The sequence below is a fragment of the Zophobas morio genome, unplaced genomic scaffold (genome assembly GCF_036711695.1).
Source record: "Zophobas morio isolate AGI-343-1 ecotype UQ-CSIRO unplaced genomic scaffold, CSIRO_AGI_Zmor_V1 ptg000028l, whole genome shotgun sequence".
Classification (NCBI taxonomy): Eukaryota; Metazoa; Arthropoda; class Insecta; order Coleoptera; family Tenebrionidae; genus Zophobas; species Zophobas morio.
Window position 1 is genome coordinate 4,476,760 of NW_026972133.1, and position 11,465 is coordinate 4,488,224.

General features: G+C 31.6%; 1 protein-coding gene across 1 annotated transcript in view; it reads right to left on the reverse strand.

Annotated features, from left to right (window-relative positions):
* LOC135136909 (homeobox protein SIX2-like) overlaps positions 1-2,445 on the reverse strand; it is a 60,298-nt gene extending 57,853 nt beyond the window's left edge. Inside the window, exon 1 of the mRNA XM_064066383.1 lies at positions 2,195-2,445. The gene's annotated coding sequence lies outside the window, so the exon portion shown is untranslated. The remainder of the gene's footprint in view (positions 1-2,194) is intronic.
* Positions 2,446-11,465: the final 9,020 nt, after the last annotated feature.

The window sequence follows — 11,465 nt, forward strand, 5'->3', positions numbered from 1 at the left end:
CGATAACCTTCGACCAATTTTCAATTAATTTATAGTGTTGTAAAGACATTTTCTAATGAACGGATATTTAGTTTTTATTACAATAATTCTCAAGATGTCCCTGTCAATGTAAATTACTCTGAAAAAATCAATTACCAAAATGCGAGCGAAGCGAGCACGTTTAGGATGTTTCAGTCCCAGGGGACGATATATTGTGCTCACAAAAATGTTTTAAACTCACATTTTTAAAATACGATAAAATTTTTCTTGATAATTTAGCTTCTCAGGGACACCAATAATTTTTTTTTAATTGCACCTGAACGTGCTCGCTGCGCTCGCATTCTGATCGTTCTTTTTTTGTTAATTTAGTGTCATAAAAACATACTAATGAACCGTCAGCAAAGTTATTTAGTTTTTAATATTTATAATAATTCTCGAAATCTCCCTGTCAAGGTAAATTGCTCTGCACAAATCAACCTCCAAAATGCGAGCAAAGCGAGCACGTTCAGGATGTTTCAGTCCCAGATACATTAATATAGCCAATACAAAAAATTATTGAAACTCACATTTTTAAACAACGATAAAATTTTTTTGATAATTTAGCTTCTCAGGGACACCAATGATTTTTTTTTAGTTACACCTGAACGTGCTCGCTGCGCTCGCATTCTGATCGTTCTTTTTTTATTAATTTAGTGTCATAAAAACATACTAATGAACCGTCAGCAAAGTTATTTAGTTTTTAATATTATAATAATTCTCGAAATCTCCCTGTCAATGTAAATTGCTCTAAAAAAACCAACCTCTAAAATGCGAGCGAAGCGAGCACGTTCAGGATGTTTCAGTCCCAGATACATTAATATAGCGGACACGAAAAATTATTATTTAAACTAACATTTTTAAACAAAGAAATTTTTTCTTGATAATTTAGCTTCTCAGGGACACCAATGAACAATTTTTTAAATTATACCTGAACGTGCTCGCTGCGCTCGCATTCTGAACATTGTTTTTTTTCATTAATTTACGAATGAATAGTCAGCAAAGCTATTTAATTTTTAATACAATAATTCTCAAAATCTCTCTCTCAAGGTAAATTTCTCTAAAAACATGAACCAATTATTTTGCTGTCAACTAAAAAATGATATAGGGGGTGTTATTGCAACAAAAGTCGTGCACTTCCGGCGAAACGGAATCAAAATAGGTGTCGATGTATTTTTGACGTACCACTTGAGATGAATCGATTTGTTCATGGAGCTGTTCATCATCCTTTTATTTTCGTCTGTGTAATGAAATTCCTCAAATTCCAAGATACAGTCGTATCTATCTGAACTATCAACTGCAATTCAAAACTACTGCCTGTCGAGACACTAAAATTGAACAATATAGTAAATCTACAAAATAAAATTTTGTTTAACTTGAATAAAGTTTTATTATAGCAGTTTTAAAATAATTTTGACAGTGTGTAGCGGTCCCCATCTTCTGCACTAACCAGAATAAATTTTGCAAAAACGAGTTCTAGGCACACTATCAATGTGCAATTGGAAAGTTTGTTCTCATTTTATGAAGTGTTAATTACAATAAGTATGCATTTTTCTTGTCAGACCGTTGCGACGGAGACAACAATGTGTGGTTCGAGGTGAGCAAAAACCACTCCATCTTCTGCCATAAAAATATTTAATCGACGTTAACTACCTCTCCAACGTACTTATTTGCATTATAATTTGTTGATAACAGATAGCGCGTTATGCAAATAAAGTGGATTAAACTATAATGGGAAAAGATATAAAATATATTGACAGTTTTATGACTAGAAAGGTACCGAGTATGCTTTGTTTTATGATCAAGCAAACAGCCTTTAAAATCCAATTGGCCTATGCAAAGGTTAAAGTGCCAATCGCGGATAAAAAATAGTTCATTGACAGAAGGTTCAAACTAAAATAGTTAACTGTTTTCGTCCGACGGCAACTTTCGGTTAAAATAAACGTTGTAATAACAACATATAAACGATGTTTATTATATTTGTAAATATTCAATCGCGACAACAAAGTTCACACCACATTTTATTTATTTATTTAAGTATTATTATTTTTTTAATGGGCAAGTTTTTCAACTCGATATGGTACCACCTTCCCAGGGGCTATTGACTCCCCAAATCCGCTTTCCCATTTTTTCCCCATCAAACCAACCTCTCACCCACACTTCGCCCTCAAGCAATTACCTAAAAGCGTAATCCAGCAGCGCCCAATCAAATCCACCGAACCACAATCACTTCACCACCAAACCACCACAAAACAGCCCAGCAGTCGAATCCTCGGTACCATCTAAATTTAACCGTTGACGCAATTAACTAAATGAGCGCGATTAAAGCCCGTGGAATGTGCGTCCTATTGCAGCGCTATTACGACAATCAAAACCAGAAAAATTTGTTCCAAACCGGACCAAAACCGACTACGTCATCGCCCATTCGCGCTCTCGAACCGACTGACTGAGGCGAATCGGTTTCCTATATTAGAAAGCCGGAGTGGGCGGGACTTGCCCAAGGTATCCAGGCGTAAATGGGCGGAGTTCGCGTTATCGACCAATGGCGATCTGGATTTTGAATTGGTGTGCTCATGCCGGTTGATACCTAGAGGTGCTAATTTGTTACTATCTTGTTTTGTTACTTGTAATCTTCGAGCGCGATGTGGAAGCGGAAATGGTGGTTTGGAGGGTTTTTCGGGCCTGGAGGAGAGGTGGAGGATGGGAGTTAGTTGGTGGTAATGATGGTGGTTGATCGCTTCCTTGTCGTAAATTAGGGGGTAATCACTGTTATTAATTATTGGATTGGTCGATTGGTGTAAGTCTTCGGGAATTGCAAAAAACGGTGATTATTTTGTTATTGGTACAAAAAGGTTTCTGGTTGCGCGGCTAATTGTTGGTGTAGATTAATTGGTATTAAATATGGGGTTGGGTTGTTTATTGGACAGGTAGAAGTTATAATTAAAATTGATTTATGCGGGGAGAATCATGTAAGTTCATTACAGATTGTAACACTGGTCGTTAAATATAATTAGCTCGTAGATGGATGTAAGCACATATTGTGATAAGACTGTTATTGTGTTACCGCTACAAATATGGCCGCTTTCACAACGTCGTTAGATTAGCGAATATTAAGATTGTTACGTTACACCGAAGGAATTTTGTGAAGGAAAATTTGTGCAACCACACAACTTGAAATTTTGTGAAATTTTTGTGACAAGTGTTTTCCATTGTCGTTCTGCAAATTATTATACTTTCTACATTTTTGTTAGTCTTTTAATATTTATATAATAGTATTAAGTTACGTTACTTTAACTCTTGTCTCTCCCACGGTTTTTTCTTTTCCTCTATCGTTTCATTTCGGGTGTTGTCTTCGTTATATTTTTATTTTTTCGTCGAATTTTCACTCCTGAATAGGTACGTAATTTTAACATCAAAAATGATGTTAAAAGACGCATTGAAAATTTAACTTTTTTTTACGCTTCTGATTCTATTTTGGATTAAAATAAATCAGTCTTAAAAAATTGGCATAATTTTTTTTTCAGTGTAACATTTGAGCTTTAATGTTGGAATGGTTGTTTATAATTTAATAAGGATCGGCTTCGAAATTTTTGAAAGAAATACTTATTTAACATCATTAATTTTTGTAATTTGTTTTTTTAATTCTAAAAATTTGCCGTTCTTCAGTGAAAAACTGTAGAAGTTTTCGAAGAAATGAGGTCGAATGTAACTTCTGAAGATCAAAATCTAAAGAAAATCGTTTTTAGTCTTTTTCAAGTGTAATATTTATTGCCATAATGCTTTACGCTATTCTGAAAAAATGGTATTAGTAGATAGTAGTCAAAAAAAGGTCGAATTTTTCTATTGAAAAATTGAAATTATGGAAAAGTTGGCTAAAAATTTAATTTTTGTAATCACAAAATTGCCATAATTCAATGGGATATTCTGGAAAAATAGTAGGAGTCTTCGAAAAAATGAGACCGAAAATAACTTCTGGAGGTTGAGTTCTACAAAAAATTCTTTTAGATAATTTTTGAAGATGGTCGAAAAAGGTCAAAATATGTATATTGAGCTTTTTAAAAATTTGCCTAAAAATCCACAAAAAATTCCGCACTATAGAATTTGACAACCGCTCGAAAATTAGCTTGATGTTTGAAAAATTGAAAAAGTTGCTTAAATGGTCCAAAAAATCGCTAAATTTTCATAATGGGAAGAGTATTGAAAAATTGAGATTTTGGAAACATTGCCTGAAATTACACAAAAAATTCTGGGATAAATCTGGACGAATCTTTTCGAAAAATTAAATTGAGCTTTTAAAAAAGTTTCCGAAAAATCCACAAAAAATTCCGCACCATAGATTTTGACATACCTACGGGTTCGAAAAAATTTTAGAAATATTCACTTAGAAATTCAATATTTAAAAAAAATCTAAAAATTGATAAATTTCGTTGAGCAACTCTGGAAAAGTTGTGTGAGGTTTCGAGGAAATGAGTGAATTCTTGAGCTTGAAATCTACAAAAAAATCCTTTTAGGTAGTTTTCGAATGGAATTAAAGAAAATTTCGGAAATGGTGATCGAAAAAAGCTCGAAATTTTCATGTTGGGGGAGGTATTGAAAACTTGGAGGTATTGAAAACTTGAGCTTTTGGAAAGGTTGTCTAAAAATCTACAAAATGAGGGCGAAAGTAACTTCTGGAGATCAAAATCTTAAGAAAATCTTTTCGGGAATTTTTCATCAAAAAGTAAACATTTTTGTAAAAGAGAAAATCAACTGGAAAATTGAGCTTTTGAAAAAGTTGCCTAAAAATCCACAAAAAAAATCCGCTCTATAGATTTTGACATATTGTTTGCAAAAGTAGCTTGTTTGTAGTCCCGGAGCTAAATTTTGGGAATGTTCATTTAGAAATTAAATTTTTCAAAAAATTTTAAAAATTGCTAAAATTCGTTGGGCGATTCTAGAAAAGTTGTAGGAGTATTTGGAGAAATGGGACCGAAAGAAATTAATTTCTTGAGCTTGAAATCTCGTTGCAAAAAAATCCCTTTGATTGATTTTCTACGGTAGTCCAAATAACTTGAATTTTTTTATAGGGAGGAAAAGTATTAAAAAATTGAAAATCTTCTTTAAAGGTATAAAAATATAGTGTGTTTAGGCTCCTGGAAAGGAATTTTTGACATATTCGTTATTAGGCGATTGTGGAAAATTTTTAGAAGTTTTCGAAGAAATGAGGCCGAAATAATTTCTGGAGGAAGGAGAAAAAATATAATCGAAGAGAGGTAGAAATTTCAAAAATCGAAAAATTTGGCTTTTAAGGTTGTCCAAAACCCCACAAAAAATTCTGGAATAGGTACAGATCTCGACGTGCTTATTTGAAAAATATAGTCTAGGAACAGAATTTTAGAATTATTGGATTTGAATTTCAATTTTTTTAGAAGTCCCAAAATTGCTATAATTCGGTCGGATTATCTGGAAAAAAGCATTCCGGTTATTTTCGATGGTAGTCAAAGAAATTTTCATAATAGGGAAAAGTATTGAAAAATTGAGCTTTTGAATAAGTTGTCTAAAAATCCACAAAATGAGGCCACAAGTAACTTCTAGAAGTTACTTGCAAAAAAACATCCCTTTAGGTAATTTTTTCAGGTAGTCGAAATAAGGTTGAATTTTTTTATGGGGAAGGGGGTGTATTGAAAAATTGAAAAAGTTGCTTAAATGTATAAAAATATTCTGTGTTTACGGTCCCGGAATGGAATTTTTGAAATATTCGCTACGAATTTTTTTTTTATTTTAAAACTTGCCATAATTCGTTGGGCAATTGTGGAAAAAGGTTAGGAGTTTTCGAAGAAATGAGGCCGAAATAATTCCTGGAGGTGGAAATCTATAAAAAAAATCCCTTTGGATAATTTTCGAATGTACCTAATTGAAGAAAGGTAGAAATTTTCACTGTCGAAAAATTGAGCTTTTGAAAAAGTTGTCCAAAAATTCTGGAATAAATATAGATCTCGACGTGCTTGTTGAAAAAAAAAATGGTGCTTATGGTCTGGGTCTGGGAGTACCTATTTTTTTTTTAAAGTCAACAAAATTGCTATATTTCGTTCGGATATTCTGGAAAAAGCATTTCAATAATTTTCAAAGGTACTCGAACTAAGTTTGAATTTTTTATGGAAAGGACGGAGTATTGAAAAATTGAAAAATTTGCTTAAATGCGTAAAAATATGGTGTGTTTATGGTCTCGGAACTGGATTTTTGAAATATTTGCCTCGAAATTCATTTTTTTTTTTTAAGAATCGCCATAGTTCGTTGGACGATAGTAGAAAAATGTTTGGAGTTTTCGAAAAAATGATGCCGAAATAATTTCTGGAGGTTGGAATCTACAAAAAAATACCTTTAGGTAATTTTTGAAAGTAATCGAAGAAAGGCAGAAATTTATCGAAAAATTGAGCTTTTGGAAAAGTTGTCCAAAAATTTACAAAAAATTCTGAAATATACCTAGATCTCGACGTGCTTGTTAGAAAAATGTAGCGTTTATGGTCTTGGAGCATCTCAGTTTTTCTAAAAGTGCCAAAATTACCATAATTCGTTCGGATATTCTGAAAAAAAGTATTTCGGTAATTTTCGAGGGTGTTCGAAAAAAAGCTCAAAATTTTCATGATGACGGAGAACAGCATTGAAAAATTGAGCCTTTGGAAAAGTTGCCTAAACTCCACAAAATGAGGCCGAAAGTAACTTCTAAAGATTCAAATCTACAAGAAAATGCCTTTAGGCTAATTTTCGATGATAGTGGAAAAAAAGTCGTAATTTTTATAATGGTGAAGGATATTGAAAAATTAGCAAAAAATGTCTAAAAATCCATAAAAAATCTGAGACATAGGTCTCGACGTATTGATTCCAAAAATATAGCGTGTTTATGGCACCGGGACACGATTTTAGAAATATTTGCGTTAACAGTCAATTTTAAAAAAAATCCCAAATTTGCTGTAACTCCTCGGGCTATTTTGGAAAAATTGTAGGAGTTTTCGATGAAATGAGACCGAAAGTAACTTCTGGAGGTTGAAATCTACGGAAAAATCATTTAGGTAATTTTCGATTGTAATCGAAGAAAGGTAGAAATGTTCAGTATCGAAAAATTGATATTCTGGAAAAAAGCGTTTCGGGAATGGTGGTCGAAAAAAGCTCGGAATTTTCATAATGGGGAAGGTATAGAAAAATTGAGCTTGTGCAAGAGTTGTCTAAAAATTCACAAAATGTAACTTCTGAGATCAAAATCTAAAGAAAATCTTTTTTTAGTATTTTTCGAGAGTAATTGAAAAAAGCCTAAATTATCGTGAGATTGGAAAATTAAACTTTTGAAAAAATTGTCTTAAATTAAAAAAAAAATCTGCGATCGTCGACGTGGTGAATTGAAAAATATAAGGTTTCTTTTGTCTTGGGGTAAGATTTTAGAAATATTCCCTTGAAATTCAATTTCTAAAAAGATCCCAATATTGCCATAATTCTTTGGTCCATTCTCAAAAAAAGTTGGAGTTTCCTAAAAAGGAGGATGAAACTAATTTCTGGAAGCTTAAATCCAAAAAATTTCTTTTGGTAATTTTCGAAAATGGTCCAAAAGAGATCGAATTTTTTGTAATGAAAAATTGAAATTATGGAAAAGTTGTTTCAAAATTCACAAACAGCTGAGTTATAGATCTCGATGCACTGATTGGAAAATATGGTCTGTTTATTGTGCGGGAGCAAGATTTTAGACGTATACCTACGCTTTGAAATGATTTTTTTTTAATTCCAAAATTGCCACAATTCATTGGAATATTTTGAAAAAATTAGAATTTCCGAAGAGAAGGGACCGAAAATGACTTCTGGAGGTTGAATTTTACAAAAAGATCTTTTAGGTAATTTTGAAAGTGGTTGAAAAAGGTCGAAATTTTCGTTGAAAAATTGAGTTTTTGAAAAAGTTGTTTAAAAATCCACAAAAAATTCTCTTTAGGTATAGTTTTGGAAGGTAGTCGAAAAAAAGTCGTAATTTTCATAGTGGTGAAGAGTATTGAAAAATTATTAAAAAAATGTCTAAAAATACAGCGTGTTTGTGGTCTTGGAGCATGATTTTAGAAAAATTCGCGTTGAAGTTCAGTTTTTAAAAAAATCCCAAATTTGCTGTAATTCCTTAACCTATTCTGAAAAAATGAAGTAATTTTCGAATGTAGTCGAAGAAAGTTGGAAATTTTCAGCATTGAAAAATTGAGCTTTTGAAAAAGTTGTCAAAAAATCCACAAAAAATTCTGGAATATAGGAGATCTCGACCTGATTGTTCGAAAAGTATAATGTTTATACTCTTAGGACATCTCAATTTTTTAAAAACTACCCAATTGCTATAATTCGTTTGGATATTCAGAAGAAAAAACATTTCGGTCATTTTTTAAGGTGGTCGAAAAAAGCTCAAAATATTGAAAAATTGAGCTTTTGAACAAATTGTCTAAAAATTTACAAAATGAAGCGAAAACTAACTTGTGGAGTAATTTTCGATGTAGTCGTAATTTTCATAATTGTGAAGAGTATTGAAAAATTAGAAAAAAATGTCTAAACTTCCACAAAAAAATCTGGTATATAAATCTCGACGTTCTGATTTAAAAAATATAACGTGTTTATGGTTCAGGAGAAGATTTGAAAGATATTCGCTTTGAAATTCAATTAAAAAAAATGTGCAAGTGGCAGAAAAGCTGGAAATTTTCATATTGAAAAATTGAGCTGTTGAAAATGTTGCCTAAAAATCCACAAAAAAATCGCCACTATTGATTTTGACATACTGATTCGAAAAGTAGCTTGTTTGTGGTCCCGGAGCAAGATTTTAGAAATATTCGTTTAGAAATTCAACTTTTTATAAAATTCTAAAAATTGCAACAATTCGTTGGGCGATCCCGGAAAAATTGTACGAGTTTTCTTCTAGAGACAAAAATCTAAAGAAAATCCTTTCTAGTATTTTTCGAGAGTTATTGAGAAAAGTCAAAATTTTCATAAGAGAGGAGTATTGAGTGGAAAATTGAACTTTTGAAAAAGTTATCTACAATTTCAAAAAAAATCTGGTATTACAGATTTCGACGTGTTGAATCGAAAAATATAGCGGGTTTATTGTCCTGGGGTAAGATTTTAGAAATGTTCGCTTGAAATTCGATTTTTAAAAATAATCCCAGTACCTATTACCATAATTCTTTGCGGTATTCTGAAAAAACGGTAGGAGTTTTTATAGAAAGAAGACTCAAAGTAATTTTTGGAGGTTGAAATCTAAAAAAAATCCCTTTTGTGTTGAAAAATTTAAATTATGGAAAAGCTATCTAAAAATTCAGAAAAATTCTGAGTTAAAGATCTCGATGTACTGACTGGAAAAATATGGTGTGTTTTTTGTGTCGAAGCAAGATTTTAGAAATATTCGCTTTGAAATTCAATTTTTTTTATCCCAAAATTGCCATAATTCTTGGGATACTTGTTCAGGAAAAAATAACAAGAGTCTTTAAAGAAACGCGAAAGAAAATAATTTCTGGAGATCGAATTTTACAAAAAATCGTTCAGGTAATTTTCGAAGGTGGTTGGAGAAGGCCGAAATTTTCATACTGAAAAATTGAGTTTTTGAAAAAGTTGCCTAAAATTACACAAACAATTCTGGGATATATAACTCACGGCGTCCTGATTTGAAAGAAATAGCTTTCCGGAGAAGATTCGAAAAATATTCGCTTTGAAATTTGATAAAAAAAAGTCTGCAGGTGACCGAAAAAGGTCGAAATTTTCAAATTGAAAAATCGAACTTTTGAAAAAGTTGCCTAAAAATCCATAAAAAAATCCGCACTGTAGATTTTGATATACTGGTTCGAAAAGTATCTTATTTGTGGGGTAAGATTTTAGAAATATTCGCGTAGAAATTCATTTTTTTTACAGTTCTAAAAATTGCTAAAATTCCTTGAGCAATTCTGGGAATGTTGTAAGAATTTTGAATGAAATGAGGCCGAAAGTAACTTCTTGAGCTTGAAATCTACTTACAAAAAATCCCTTTGGGTTCGAATTCGAATGTAGTCGAATTAAGGATGAGTTTGTTTATGAGGAGGGCGGAAAAATTGAAATAGTTAGTTGCTTAAAAACCTACATAAAAATATTGTGTGTTTATGGTCTCGGAACAGGATTTTTGAAATATTAGCTTCGAAATTCATTTTGTTTTATCCTAAAAATCGCATAGTTCGTTGGACCACTGTGGAAAAATGTTAGGAGTTCCCGAAGAAATGAGGCCCAAATAAATTCTGAAGGTAGTAATTTACAAAAAAAAGAAATGAGTTTTGGAAAAAGTTGTCCAAAAACCAACAAAAAATACTGCTATAATTCGTCCGGATATTCTGGAAAAAAACATTTCGGTAATTTTCAAGGGTGGTCGAAAAAAGCTCGAAATTGTCATGATGGGGAAGAGTACTGAAAAATTGACCTTTTGAAAAAGTTGTCTAAAAATCCACAAAATGAGGCCTAATGTAACCTCTAGAGGTTGAAATCTACAAGAAAATCTCTTTAGAAAATTTTCGTTGAAAGTCGAAAAAAAATCGTAATTTTTATAATGGTGAAGAGTTTTGAAAAATTAGAAAGATATGTCCAAAAATCCCCAAAAAATCTAAAAATGTAGCGTGTTTAGCTCGCACGGCACGATTTTAGAAATATTCGCTTTGAAGATCAATTTTTTTAAAAATGCCAAATCGGCTGTAATTCCTTGAGCTAATCTGAAAAAATGGTAGGAATTTTCGAAGAAATGAGACTGAAAGTAACTTCTGAAGTCCCAAATCTACAAAAAAATCCCTCTAGGTAATTTCCAAAGGTGATCGAAAAAAAAGGCGAAATTTTCATATTGAAAAATTTACATTTTGACAAAGTTGCCTGAAAATCCACAAACATTTCTACAATATCGACGTGTTGATTTTAAAAATATAGCATATTTTTTCAATCCAAAAAAAATCGTAGGTTTGATAGTCTCGGTTCCGGAAAAATAGTAGTTTTTGAAAAAATGAGGCCAAAATTGACTCCTGGTGGTCGAATATTCACATGTATTTTTGTGTACCTATTTTTGGTGAAATCTGAACTCCTTTACTCAAAATTGGAATCTAGTCCAAGTTTCAAATTCCTTGTTTGGTCTTGACATTGTTCTCAATCATTTGCTGTCGTCAAAATTAAAAAATTTGCTAAATGGCAAATCGAGAAATATTTTTCAATAAAGATTTGTTTTTTTTTTTTTGGTGATGATGTCATAATTTATTGGTCTTATAATAAATTAATAAAATAAATCTGTCGATTTTTTTATTTTAGTCCGTAAAAACTCTAAATAGTAGTTTATAGGAAGCAAAAAATTAATCAATTGCTTATTAAATTTTAAGCGCAATAAAGCTTGATCTATGGTATTTGATTAAAATTAAAAATAGGAGCGGTTTTAAGACCACGGTTAAAGGAAATATTTGTATTTT